The sequence below is a fragment of the Electrona antarctica genome (assembly GCF_951216825.1).
Source record: "Electrona antarctica genome assembly, chromosome: 12".
Classification (NCBI taxonomy): Eukaryota; Metazoa; Chordata; class Actinopteri; order Myctophiformes; family Myctophidae; genus Electrona; species Electrona antarctica.
In genome coordinates, this window is record NC_136793.1 from 17,992,021 (window position 1) to 18,004,269 (window position 12,249).

The following is a 12,249-nucleotide window of genomic DNA, read 5'->3' on the forward strand; positions in this document are numbered from 1 at the left end:
TCCTAGATTTATCCTAGAACTGGCCCCCGTAAAATCGGAATCCCCCCCACCACCCCTTTTTCCCTATATGTTTCTTTTCCCTTTTACCTCCTTTATGATGAATTCCTGTTCTGTTCTTTGGCTATATAGAAGTGTCTATTTGTACGTCTCTAAATGTTTTGATGAATTGAACAAGGTGGACCCTCTGTAAACAAGTGTAATGCTTTATTGGGTCGTCCACTCACAGTTAACAGTCTTTGTATTGAGTTGTGCTTGAAACGACATGACATAAACGACATGACATCAGCTTGTGACTGCAACTTGTTCCTGTTCGCAGATGACTCTGCACTGCTAGTCTCGGACAGGAACAAACTGCAGGTTGAAAAGGCCCTCAGCTCTGTACTCGGTAGAATCTGCACCTGGCTCGCTGATAACAAACTATCTTTACACCTGGGAAAAACTGAATCCATTCTCTTTGGATCTAATAGTAATCTCAGCAAGGCAAATGGCTTCTTGGTTAGAGTGGGTGACAATGTTATCACACGTAAAGATGAAATTACCTACCTAGGTTCCATCGAGGATAATCTTTCCGGTGATAAAATGGCCACCAACATAATCAAAAAAGTCAACCAAAGAACAAGATTCCTTTACAGGATCTCCTCACTGGTCAACAAAAACACCTTGAAGACCTTAACAGGAGCCCTCGTACAAGGTTTCTTTGACTATGCATGCACCTCCTGGTACCACAGCACCTCAAAGGCCCTTAAAACTAGGCTCCAGACTTCCCAAAACAAACTGGTCAGGCTCCTACTTGGCCTCACCCCCCGAACCCGCCTCACCCCTGCCCACTTTGACAGGCTGGAATGGCTTAGGGTCGACGACAGAGTACAGCATCTCTCAATGGGTCTGGTCCACAAGATTCGATACACCACCAAGATACCCATGTACCTTGGTGGTACATTACTTCCTTAATAGTAGGGGAGCCTATCAATTTCCGTGATTTTGGAATGTTAATTTTTGGAGACATGCATATCTTGATTCTTGGAGTTACCAGAATGCCAAAAAAACATGTCTCCAATTTTTTATGTCAGGTTTAGCATGTTTAATTAGCATAATTAGCTAATTAATTGCCAAAAACAGGAAATGGCAATAACTTTGCTTCTAGATAACTTATAAAGGTGATCTAAGAGTCTAAGTCCATGTTTGTGATGTCCAGCAATTCATCTGTTACCATATTGAAGTCATACAACCTTTCCCAATTAGCAGAATTAGCATAAACTATGCAAAAACGAGGTGAAAATCAGCAAATTGCGGCATTTTTGTTACTTTTAGTGAACTTTGAAAGCTTCTCACAGTCTCTAAGTGTATGTTTACAACTTCAGGAATAATTATCATCCTATGAATAAATCATGCAACCCTTTGTCTACGTAATAATTATGTAACAATCACACCAAAAAAATAAATGTCATCTTACGGACAGTGTAAGTCTGTTTGCATGTCTAGAAAATATTCTCTTTCCATAACTAGGATATGCAACCTTTCCTTATTTCCTTTATTAGCTTAATTTGCATATATATATATATATATATATATATATATATATATATATATATATATACAAATTAAGCTATATATATATATAAATATATAAATTAAGCTAATAAAGGAAATCAGTCATATAAAATAACAAACAATATGAGAAATGGTCACAGAATTATCACGTTGTTTATTCTAATATTTACAGAAATGTTGAATCAATAAACCAGTGGAGCCGAGTTTTTCATACCAGTGTTGCGGACTCTATTTCTTCCTCTTGTACTGCCAATTGTCCAGCACCATGGGCTAGAGTGGAGGACGAGGTGCATGCTCTATTAGACTATTACCTTTGTTGTTTACATTACCACACACCTCTAATCATCTGCCCTACACATGCACATCTCAGAGCAGTTAAAAAATTGAGATCGTCATCGACAAGAATAATGTGATATGCACTGGGATTTCTTGCAGACACATTTGATCAGTTGGGTAATGGTGGCTGGGGCGTGGGTATCCTGTGTTGTGACTGGCAGCAGTTGAGCTCCCTCAGCGATGCGTCCCATCCATATTCAGTTGCTGGTGGCATCTGTGGGTTAGGTACATGGTCCTGATCCCATACCATTGCCTGATGATGTGAGAGGGCAATGGCTTGATTTAATGCTGCTTGTGTAGGTGGCAGCTTCTCTGCTTATAATTGTTTGAGCTCACCAAAACCCACAGGATTTATACCGGGCTCGTACAGCTGGCAAACAAATGCTTCAAGACAGTTGTCCCCTGCCTGACCACTTCATAGCCACACTGGACAGGGAGACCAAAGAACATAGTGAGATCCATGCAGTATTTGACCGACACCAGGGTGGCAAGCCCCGGGCCCCTAAGTGGTAGGGGCTCTACATTGAGTCCCCTGACACTGATGTCTTTGTTTTTACAATCCGACGGTACCATCAGCTGTGCAAGGACATCTATTTCATCACCGGTGTGGGGAACAAAAAACGTATCATCGCTGGAGCCAGTAGTGTAGGCACTTGGTAAAACGAGGACTTCAGCCTTACCAGGGTTCCATGGCGTCTGATGTCATCAATATTGGCAAGCAACTGTACATCTGACCTCAAACCCTTAGATCTCCATATATGGAGCTGACCTGTTCTGACATTCCGGACATTATGTTGATCCTTCCCCATCCATCCTTCCTCTTTGATGTCTCCCTTTTGACTGATACCTGTCCATTTAAACTCTAGACGGGTGCAGTACTTACTCCTTAGTTTAGACAGTACTTGGTTTAGACTAGTCATTGGTTAGACAAGTCATTAGTCCTACAACTACAACCTATCTCAAACCCTCACCCTAACCCTAACCTTCCACGGGGCAGCACACCTAAACCTAACCTTAACCCATGTCTAACCAATGACTAGGGTTGGGATTTGTTAGGATTTTAACGGTTCCGGATCCTTACCGGATCCCTCTTAACGGTTCCGGTTCCTAAAGGTTCCCTTAACGGTTCCTAATATTATTTTTTCACCCTTTTTTGCTGACATATATTATGCTTATATTATAACTAACCTAACCAAGTACTTAATAAATACAAATTCAATTATTGTATTTGCACTTTACAATTATGAGATGGCACTATTATTTAAACTTCACCACCACCAGCTAGCCACCACGACAATATCATTGTTGCAATTTGTACTGTATATTAAATATACAGTACACATTGCAATAATGATATTGTTGTGGTGACAAATGTTGTGTCTTCAGATTAATTTAATATGAAGGACCCCAGTTACCCTAATGGAAACAAGCCATAGTGCTTTCTTGGGTTATAAAATCCTCTTAGCAGACCTTGTATTGAACTGTAGGCTACGTCCCTGTGCTTTTTTCTGCAAACTGTTTATAAAGTAATCAATGTATGGAGGTATATATGCACCTAAAGGCTGGGCTCTCAACAGTTGCACGATTAAATTAGTGCCAAATCAAAAGCAGTTGAGTTGCTTATAAGTTGTAAAAATAAGTGCAGACAAATAGATTTTTATTTAATTCATGGCTCTATAGTTGATTGATTTTGAGATGTTTCCTCAATGTGGACGTGCATCTGGTGCAAGTTGCAACAACCTTTGCAGGAAACTATGGCATCACATTTATTGCACTTTGTGTGCTCAGCCTCAGAGTCATTTCCCTCTCTGTTAACCACACTCTGTTAACCACCCTCTCTGTTAACCACAACTATGCGATGCCATAGTTTCCTGCAAAGGTTGTTGCAACTTGCACCAGTTGCACATCCACATTGAGGAAACATCTCAAAATCAATACGCCTACACGAGTCACAAGATTAATCTACTCACTCATGTCAAGTAGTAGAAGTCACCCCAGTAACTTGGCTCTGCTTGCATGCATGCACAGACACAGCGGAGCTAAATGACGACTGATGAGAACTGTTTGGGGAACCATTAATACAAAAACGATGGAACGGGCTCCGGATCCGCAATGTCGGAACCGGGTCTGAAATGGACCCCGTTCCGAATCCCAACCTTACCAATGACTAGTCTAAACTAAGTATGCACCCCCTCTAGACGGAGTTCTCAACAGGCCTGAAAATTAAGGTCCGGCCCAACCTGGGCCCTCATCAGACCCTGTACACTCAATACACTGCCACCCTTAGATCTCTATATGTGGAGCTGACCTGTTCTGACATTCCATATGTTGATCTGACCTCATCAAACCCTGTACACTCAAGACACGCTCCATATATGGCCAGTACATAATTCACTCCATATGTTGATCTAACTCCCCCATGCCAAAGCACCAGCGCTTGCCCAGCAGTCTGCCATCACCCAGGCGGATATGTTGATCTGATCCCCCCCATTCCAAAGCACCAGCGCTCGCCATGCAGCCCTTATAGTGCGAGGTCGCTTCTCGCCCTCAGGCGTCTTACTGGATTTATATGAGGGATATATATATATATGCAAATTACACTAATAAGGAGGTTGCATATCCTTATGGAAAGAGAATATTTTCTAGACATGCAAACAGACTTACACTGTCTATAAGATCATGAGTATTAATTAACGTAAAGCAAAGAAATATGGCCATTTCTGGTTTTGGTGTGATTATTACATAATTATTACATAGACAAAAGGTTGCATGATTTATTTATAAGATGATAATAATTCCTGGAGTTGTAAACATACACTTAGAGTCTGTGGGAAGCTTTCAAAGTTGACTAAAAGTAAAACATGCAGCAATTTGCTGATGTTCACCTCGTTTTTGCATAATTGATGGCAATTATGCTAATTAGGAAAGGTTGTATGACTTCACAATGGTAACAGATGAATTTCTGAACATCACAAACATGGACTTAAACTCTTAGATCACCTTTATAAGTTACCTAGAAGCAAAGTTCTTGCCATTTCAGTTTTTGACAATTTATTAGCCAATTATGCTAATTGCACATGCTAAACTCAACAGAAAAAATTGGAGACATGTTTTTTTGGCATTCTGGTAACCCCAAGAATCAAGATATACCTGTTTCCAAAAATTAACATTCCAAAATCATGGGCATCAGAATCTGATTGATATAGGCTCCCCTACTATAATGTTAACGAAGTCCACACCCACAACACCAGAGGAAGTGCAACGAACCATGTACAACCCAGATTCGGCACAAACAAGGGACTAAATTCTTTTCGCTCCTATGCCACCAAAATGTGGAACGCCCTACCAACAGTCATTAAGACATGCAAATCCCTTGACTCCTTCAAAACCGCTCTCAAAGGGCACCATACGGACGGCTGCAATTCGAAACTGGCCTCCGTAAAATCTGAATCCCCCCCCCCCACCGCCGGTTACATGCCGGCATTTCGACATACTGCCATTTCGACATACTGCCATTTCGACATACTGCCATTTCGACAGGGCGACATAGGTGTTCCTCGGCAACGACGGCACGTCACTTTGAGTCGACCATAAATATGTCAATTAAATTCTCTACAATAATAAACTGTCGGGCTTGCCGTCTCTCTCTCTCTCTCCCTCTCTCTCGCCCGGTAGCCTATATGAAAATTTGCCTCATATTCAGATGTGCGTGTTGAGTAATATGCATGTGGCTGCGACGTCCCGTGTTGGAATGGCGGTACGTCGGAATCGCGGTACTTTCTCGTGTCGGTATGGCGGTACTTTTGCAAAAAATGTTAAGTACCGCCATTCCGACCATTAGAAACCAATGTCGGAGTGGTGGGATGTCGAAATGGAAGGCTGATCCCCCCACCGCCCACCCCCTTTTCTCCTCACTGTATATTTTTCTTTTCCCTTTTTACCTCCCTTATGATGAATTCCTGTTCTGTTCTTTGGCTATATAGAAGTGTCTATTTGTACGTCTCTAAATGTTTTGATGAATTGAACAAGGTGGACCCTCTGTAAACAAGTGTAATGCTTTATTGGGTCGTCCACTCACAGTTAACAGTCTTTGTATTGAGTTGTGCTTGAAATGTACTGTAATTCTGCAAACTGTATAAATATTTCAATCAATCAATGTGTGCTGGATTCTGGACAGGGCTGTAGAAGCTGTCCTATACTGCCCTATTTAATCATACTATACAGCGTCAGTACTTGAAAGCATCACAAGTAGCGGAGAGCTTGCCGATCTGTTTTTGAATTTGAATCCTGAAAAGTAAAAGTTTTGGACATACCGGTAGGCCCATAGCCATGTCCACAAGACAGAGACGATATCTATATGAATGCAGACAGTCAATCTGACTGTGTCTGTCTTTCCTCAAGACAAGACACCATTTGTCACACCACCACCACCATTATGATATGCAAACGAAAGCCCACACCATATCTATAGTCTCATATCAGGAATGATAAAATAATCACTGTCAAGCCACTGTCTGGTATAACCTTGTATGTCAAAAAAAAATCAGGATAAAAAAAAGAAAGAAAATAACCTGTGTTCCAATGGATCCATATTTAGTTACATAAGCTCTTATTACTCTTCACTGGTTTAACATAAATTCATGCATAGACAGACACCACCACCACATGTTCACTTGAAACTTGAAATAGTTTTCAAAAATATAGAAACTTATAGGCAGATCTACAAGCTCACAATGCGTTGTGATGCTATACGCATTGTGAGCTTTGTAGATCTGCGACAGTTTTGCTACTTTTGTGCATGTCCACTGATGAAGTAGTGTGTTAAATTACCCCCCAAAATTAGATAAAAAGTTTAAATATGATTATGAAGATATAAAGTTTTACCAGGCAAACTCTGAACCTATATAATTATATTCACACGCACACACGCACACGCGCACACACACACACACACACACACACACACACACACACACACACACACACACACACACACACACACACACACACACACACACACACACACACACACACACACACACACACACACACACACACACTCCACAGCAGCAGCCAGGGGGCAGTAGAGAACCTGACAGTCACTCTCTCTGTCTGTAGTCGGTCTTTCTCCCAAAGTGGTGGTGTGAAGTAAGTATTAAGTAACAAAGTACATTTACAAGTCACAAGTATAAGTACACGTTTGATTTATTTAAATTTGTATGTATTTTTTTATTTCCAATGTTTTCAATGTTTGGTCATTTTACTCTCATCACTGACAACCTTGATGTGGCCAACTACTTGAATATCTTCTTTACAAACATAGCAACAACTCTGGTTAACAAACTGCCCTCCCACTCTGGGCTCTTTGGTGTAGAGCACATTACAACCTTCTACAGAAACCTAGGTGTTTGTAAAGACGATTTTAAACTAGTTATGGTAACAACTGATGAGGTAATTAAGAAACTGAGTGCCCTCCAACCCCACAAGGCCACAGGCCATGACAACATTCCCTCCAAATTTCTCAGAGACTCAGCCATCTCTATAGCTCCAATCATCACCCACATAGTAAACCTCTCCATCAAACAGGGACAGGTCCCCCAAGATTTCAAACTGGCCAAAGTAACCCCCTTGCACAAGAAAGGGAGTAAATTAGACCCCGGCAACTACCGCCCTATTTCTATTCTTAGTTCCATCTCGAAAGTGATGGAAAAAATAGTCTATGAACAGGTTGAAAAGTATCTTGCCACTAATAAATTATTGTACGAGTTCCAATCTGGCTTCAGAACATCCCACTCCACTGACACATGCCTTCTCTATTTGAGCGACCACATCAAACAAGAGGTGGACGCTGGCAAATACTGCGGCATGGTCATGCTGGACCTCCACAAGGCTTTTGACACCGTGAACCACTCCATACTGGTTAACAAGCTAAAAGCAATTGGTTTCGATAGCACATCAGTGAGCTGGATGCAATCCTACCTGGAGGGGAGAGAACAGATGGTGGAAGTGAACGGAACACTGTCCCCCCCCCTCCCAGTGAGCTGTGGCGTTCCACAAGGAAGCATACTAGGGCCTCTACTGTTCCTAATATATGTAAACGACATGACTTCAGCTTGTGACTGCAACTTGTTCCTGTTCGCAGATGACTCAGCACTGCTGGTCTCGGACAGGGACAAACTGCAGGTTGAAAGTGCCCTCAGCTCTGAACTCGGTAGAATCTGCACCTGGCTCGCTGATAACAAACTATCTTTACACCTGGGAAAAACTGAATCCATTCTCTTTGGCTCTATTAGTAATCTCAGCAAGGCAAATGGCTTCTTGGTTAGAGTGGGTGACAATGTTATCACACGTAAAGATGAAATTACCTACCTAGGTTCCATCCTGGAGGCTAATCTTTCCGGTGATAAAATGGCCACCAACGTAATCAAAAAAGTCAACCATAGAACAAGATTCCTCTACAGGATCTCCTCACTGGTCAACAAAAACACCTTGAAGACCTTAACAGGAGCCCTTGTACAGGGTTTCTTTGACTATGCATGCACCTCCTGGTACCACAGCACCTCAAAGGCCCTTAAAACCAGGCTCCAGACTTCCCAAAACAAACTGGTCAGGCTCCTACTTGATCTAGCCCCCCGAACCCACCTCACCCCTGCCCACTTCGACAGGCTGGAATGGCTTAGGGTCGACGACAGAGTACAGCATCTTGCAATGGGTCTGGTCCACAAGATTCGATACACCACCAAGATACCCATGTACCTGTCTAGATACTTCCTTAATGTTAACGAAGTCCACACCCACAACACCAGAGGGAGTGCAACGAACCATGTACAACCCAGGTTCGGCACAAACAAGGGACTAAATTATTTTCGCTCCTATGCCACCAAAATGTGGAACGCCCTACCAACTGTCATTAAGACATGCGAATCCCTTGACTCCTTCAAAACCGCTCTCAAAGGGCACCTACGGATGGCTGCAATTCGAAACTGGCCCCCGTAAAATCTGAATCATCCCCCCCGCCCCCCCCTTTTTTCCCCTCACTGTATATATTTCTTTTCCCTTTTTACCTCCTTTATGATGAATTCCTGTTCTGTCTATAGAAGTGTCTATTTGTACGTCTCTAAATGTTTTGATGATTTGAACATGGTGGACCCTATTGGAAACAAGTGTAATGCTTAATTGGGTCGTCCACTCACAGTTAACAGCCTTTGTATTGAGTTTGTGCTTGAAATGTACTGTAATTCTGCAAACTGTTAATAAATTCTTCAATCAATCAATCAATACTTTACTCCACTATATGCATTTGTGCTTTGTATCTCAGATTGTAGCCTACTTTTTACTCCACTATCATTTGACAACTTTACAAGTTACTGTGTAGATTTAAATTGTTAGTAAAATCATACATTACACACTATTTTATAATTGGATACTCAAAAATAGCAGATATGCAGGCTTACAACGCTTGTTGTTCATTTTGATGAATTGAACAAGGTGGACCCTTTGAGTTTGTGCTTGAAATGTACTGTAATTCTGCAAACTGTTAATACATATTTCAATCAATCAATCAATTGTACGATCTGCCCCCAACTTCAACAATATATCTTATTAGTAATTGCAAGAACAATGGCTTCTATTTCATCATTCTAAGCTTGGAATCCCCATGATGTCACTGGTAGGCAGGTTTCTGAACTCTCCACAGCCCTCCTCTGAGATGGAAATTGTGCCATCTCATCATGAGCATTTTAGAGGAAGAGGAGAGGACCAATTATATGAAGACAAGGTTGAAAATGCATGGGTAAAGTGCTCCTTTAACTAATTTGGCTGTGGGGACCTCCTGAAACCCCTTCTCAAGGACCCCTGGCTGGGGTGGTCTCGAACCCCACTTTGAGAACGACTGGCCTCAGTCTGTAGTCACCGTGCGTGCGTCGTCGCCCCGCCCTCACTGTGATCAGTGTTGCCACGTTTGCTTTTTATAAGCGACTTTGGGCTTGTTCATTCCAGTAAAGTTGCTTGTAAATTGGTCAACCACACCAATGCAACTCATTGCAACTCAATGAGTTGCATTGGTGTGGTTGACCTTTAAAACCGTTTCGTCCCGTCTCAACACTTTTGTGTGGTTTGGGCTTTACTCTCCCTCTGCCAACCTGGGGAGAGCCCCAAATTGAGCTCATGCTTTCTTCAATGCATGAGGAGTGAGCATGCCGCTTGAGTGGATGTTGCACGTGGAAGGAACCACCAACACGTTATTTCAACAAAGTACATTTACAAGTCACAAGTATAAGTACACGTTTGATTTATTTAAATTTGTATGTATTTTTTTATTTCCAATGTTTTCAATGTTTGGTCATTTTACTCTCATCACTGACAACCTTGATGTGGCCAACTACTTGAATATCTTCTTTACAAACATAGCAACAACTCTGGTTAACAAACTGCCCTCCCACTCTGGGCTCTTTGGTGTAGAGCACATTACAACCTTCTACAGAAACCTAGGTGTTTGTAAAGACGATTTTAAACTAGTTATGGTAACAACTGATGAGGTAATTAAGAAACTGAGTGCCCTCCAACCCCACAAGGCCACAGGCCATGACAACATTCCCTCCAAATTTCTCAGAGACTCAGCCATCTCTATAGCTCCAATCATCACCCACATAGTAAACCTCTCCATCAAACAGGGACAGGTCCCCCAAGATTTCAAACTGGCCAAAGTAACCCCCTTGCACAAGAAAGGGAGTAAATTAGACCCCGGCAACTACCGCCCTATTTCTATTCTTAGTTCCATCTCGAAAGTGATGGAAAAAATAGTCTATGAACAGGTTGAAAAGTATCTTGCCACTAATAAATTATTGTACGAGTTCCAATCTGGCTTCAGAACATCCCACTCCACTGACACATGCCTTCTCTATTTGAGCGACCACATCAAACAAGAGGTGGACGCTGGCAAATACTGCGGCATGGTCATGCTGGACCTCCACAAGGCTTTTGACACCGTGAACCACTCCATACTGGTTAACAAGCTAAAAGCAATTGGTTTCGATAGCACATCAGTGAGCTGGATGCAATCCTACCTGGAGGGGAGAGAACAGATGGTGGAAGTGAACGGAACACTGTCCCCCCCCCTCCCAGTGAGCTGTGGCGTTCCACAAGGAAGCATACTAGGGCCTCTACTGTTCCTAATATATGTAAACGACATGACTTCAGCTTGTGACTGCAACTTGTTCCTGTTCGCAGATGACTCAGCACTGCTGGTCTCGGACAGGGACAAACTGCAGGTTGAAAGTGCCCTCAGCTCTGAACTCGGTAGAATCTGCACCTGGCTCGCTGATAACAAACTATCTTTACACCTGGGAAAAACTGAATCCATTCTCTTTGGCTCTATTAGTAATCTCAGCAAGGCAAATGGCTTCTTGGTTAGAGTGGGTGACAATGTTATCACACGTAAAGATGAAATTACCTACCTAGGTTCCATCCTGGAGGCTAATCTTTCCGGTGATAAAATGGCCACCAACGTAATCAAAAAAGTCAACCATAGAACAAGATTCCTCTACAGGATCTCCTCACTGGTCAACAAAAACACCTTGAAGACCTTAACAGGAGCCCTTGTACAGGGTTTCTTTGACTATGCATGCACCTCCTGGTACCACAGCACCTCAAAGGCCCTTAAAACCAGGCTCCAGACTTCCCAAAACAAACTGGTCAGGCTCCTACTTGATCTAGCCCCCCGAACCCACCTCACCCCTGCCCACTTCGACAGGCTGGAATGGCTTAGGGTCGACGACAGAGTACAGCATCTTGCAATGGGTCTGGTCCACAAGATTCGATACACCACCAAGATACCCATGTACCTGTCTAGATACTTCCTTAATGTTAACGAAGTCCACACCCACAACACCAGAGGGAGTGCAACGAACCATGTACAACCCAGGTTCGGCACAAACAAGGGACTAAATTATTTTCGCTCCTATGCCACCAAAATGTGGAACGCCCTACCAACTGTCATTAAGACATGCGAATCCCTTGACTCCTTCAAAACCGCTCTCAAAGGGCACCTACGGATGGCTGCAATTCGAAACTGGCCCCCGTAAAATCTGAATCATCCCCCCCGCCCCCCCCTTTTTTCCCCTCACTGTATATATTTCTTTTCCCTTTTTACCTCCTTTATGATGAATTCCTGTTCTGTCTATAGAAGTGTCTATTTGTACGTCTCTAAATGTTTTGATGATTTGAACATGGTGGACCCTATTGGAAACAAGTGTAATGCTTAATTGGGTCGTCCACTCACAGTTAACAGCCTTTGTATTGAGTTTGTGCTTGAAATGTACTGTAATTCTGCAAACTGTTAATAAATTCTTCAATCAATCAATC